Source organism: Olea europaea, chromosome 18 (assembly GCF_002742605.1).
Source record: "Olea europaea var. sylvestris chromosome 18, O_europaea_v1, whole genome shotgun sequence".
Classification (NCBI taxonomy): Eukaryota; Viridiplantae; Streptophyta; class Magnoliopsida; order Lamiales; family Oleaceae; genus Olea; species Olea europaea.
Window position 1 is genome coordinate 21676473 of NC_036254.1, and position 2797 is coordinate 21679269.

Below are 2797 nucleotides of genomic sequence, written 5' to 3' on the forward strand. Positions count from 1 at the left end.
GGAAGAATAGGCACTTGCATGCCTGGAACGCTTGGATTGTCGACGTTCTAAGAAATTGGCATAACTTTCACATACGGTGTCCGTTTTGAGCCCATAACCCCATTTCAGAAAGCTCACGATGATTTTGAATGAACTTATAGCTTCGTCATGATGTATGATGGATTCTGACAGTTTGAATTCATATGGAAGAACAGGCATTTGCATACATGGAACGCTTGGATTGTCAATGTTCGAAGAAATTGGTCGAACTTTCACATACGGTGTCCGTTTTGGACCCAAAACTCCCCACATTTTGGAAAGCTCGCGATGATTTCAAATGTACTCACAGCTTCATCGTGACGTATGATGGATTTTGACAGTTTGAATTCATGTGGAAGAATAGGCGCTTGTGTAAATGGAACGCTTGGATTGTCGACGTTCGAAGAAATTGGCATAACTTTCGCATACGGTGTCCATTTTGCGCCAATAACCCCATTTAGGAAAGCTCACAATGATTTTGAATGAACTTATAGCTTTTCCATTATGTATAATGGATTTTAACAGTTTGAATTCATTTGGAAGAACAAGCGCTTGCACAAATGGAACGCTTGGATTGTCAACGTTCGAAGAAATTGGTATAACTTTCACATACGATGTCCGTTTTGGGCCTATAACCCCCCACATTTTTGAAATCTCACAATGATTCTGAATGAACTCATAGCTTCACCATGATGTATGATGGATTTCAAAAGTTTGAATTCGAGTGGAAGAACAGGCGCTTGGTTACATGGAACGCTTGTATTGTCGACGATAGAAGAAATTGGCATAACTTTCACATACGGTGTCCGTTTTGGGGCCATAACCCCATTTCGGAAAGCTTACGATAATTTTGAGTGAACTCATAGCTTTGTCATGATGTATTATGGATTTCAAAAATTTGAATTCATGTGTGGAAGAATAGGGGCTTGCGTACATGGAATGCTTGGATAGTCGACGTTTTTAAATTAGAATAACTTTCGCGTGCTGTTTCCGTTTTGGGCCAATAACCACATTTCAAAAAGTCATGATGATTCTGATTGAATCATAGCTTTGTTGTGGTGTATGATAGATTTCATAGTTTGAATTCATGTGGAAGAACAAGCGATTGTGTACATGAAACGTTTGGATTGTCGACGCTCGAATATATTGGCATAACTTTCACATATGGTGTCCATTTTTGACCCATAAATCCCTACAATTCATAAAGCTTACACTGATTCTGAATGAACTCATAGCTTCTCCATGATGTATGATGGATTTTGGTAGTTTGAATTCGTGTGGAAGACCAGGCGCTTGCGTACCTGGAACACTTGGATTGTCGATGTTTGAAGAAATTGGCAAAACTTTCGCAGAAGGTGTCCATTTTGGGCCCATAACCCCATTTCGAAAAGCTCACGATGATTCTGAATTAATTTATAACTTTTCAATGATGTATAATGGATTTTGACAGTTTGAATTCGTATGGAAGAATAGGCGCTTGCGTACCTGGAACGCTTGGATTGTCGAAGTTCAAAGAAATTGGCATAACTTTCGCATACGGTGTTCGTTTTGGGCTCATAACCCCATTTCAAAAAGCTTACGACGATTCTAAATGAATCACAGCTTTGTCATGGCGTGTGGATGTACAGGTGCTATAATGCCCCAACCCCTAGTGGACCGGAACGCTACTTATTTTACTTAGCTTAACCGGTGGTTTAGTAACAAGTGTATAAGTTTTGGTGGAAGCTTACATCTTCGGATAATAATTTAAATAACAATATTTCAAATACTTTAAACAAAAATACTGAATCATTTTTCAAAACAACAAAATGTAATTTATTTGAAGAAAACATAACTTGTTCTCGCATTCTGCGTTATTCAAAACTTTAAAGGAATAACATTGGAAAACATTCCATAAAAATAAATCCAAATCACTGATTCACCGGATTTCCATGCGCTCGTTGCATCACTCTCCATTTTCTCCTCCATCCATGCCTGAGGTAGAATACCTTCAATCTGTAGAGATGGGATTAAACTCGTGAGTTGAAAAACTCAATAGGTGTCATAGGTGCATTCGTGATCAAGCTATACATTTCAAAACATTAACTTTATAACTTTTCATACATTCCGTACTCGTAGGCACCATTTAACATGAAAGGGTATGCCATACCCGAGGGCACCATTTGACATACGAACATTTCTTCAACATAGAGAGGTATGCCGTACCGGAGTACCATTTGACATATAACCATTAACATGAATCGAAACTTATAACTTAACACGATTAACACATTGCACCTCTACCTACCTTAATTGATGCTTTTGAAACTTTGAGAACTTGGATTGAAAACTTCGATAAAACTTGGATGTTGAAAGAAATGCACTCCTTGGATGTTTGAAAACCGTTGAGAATTTGTAATACTCCGAAATTTTATGCTTGTTTAAATTTCTTTGGGATAGCAATTTAACTTTCAATATTATTTTTGGCCATACGGTAAAAGGGGACAACACCTTTGTAGTGGTTAATGTTAGAGGTAGTTAATGAATGTAGGCATGAAGCGTCAAGGTTGTGTATACATGAAGTGGTTAATAGTTAGTCGAAACTTAAGGCAAGTTTGGATTTAAATGAAGTGAATTATTTTGTTAGGGCTTCAATTGACCAAATGATTAAATTATGTTACAATCTACAATTTTTGAATATGTAAGTTGGGTACAATTTTAAATTTGGGGTACACTATGTTAACAATGAAAGTTAGCGGGTTTAGATTATATTAGTTGAAAAGATGAGAGGTTTCCTTTG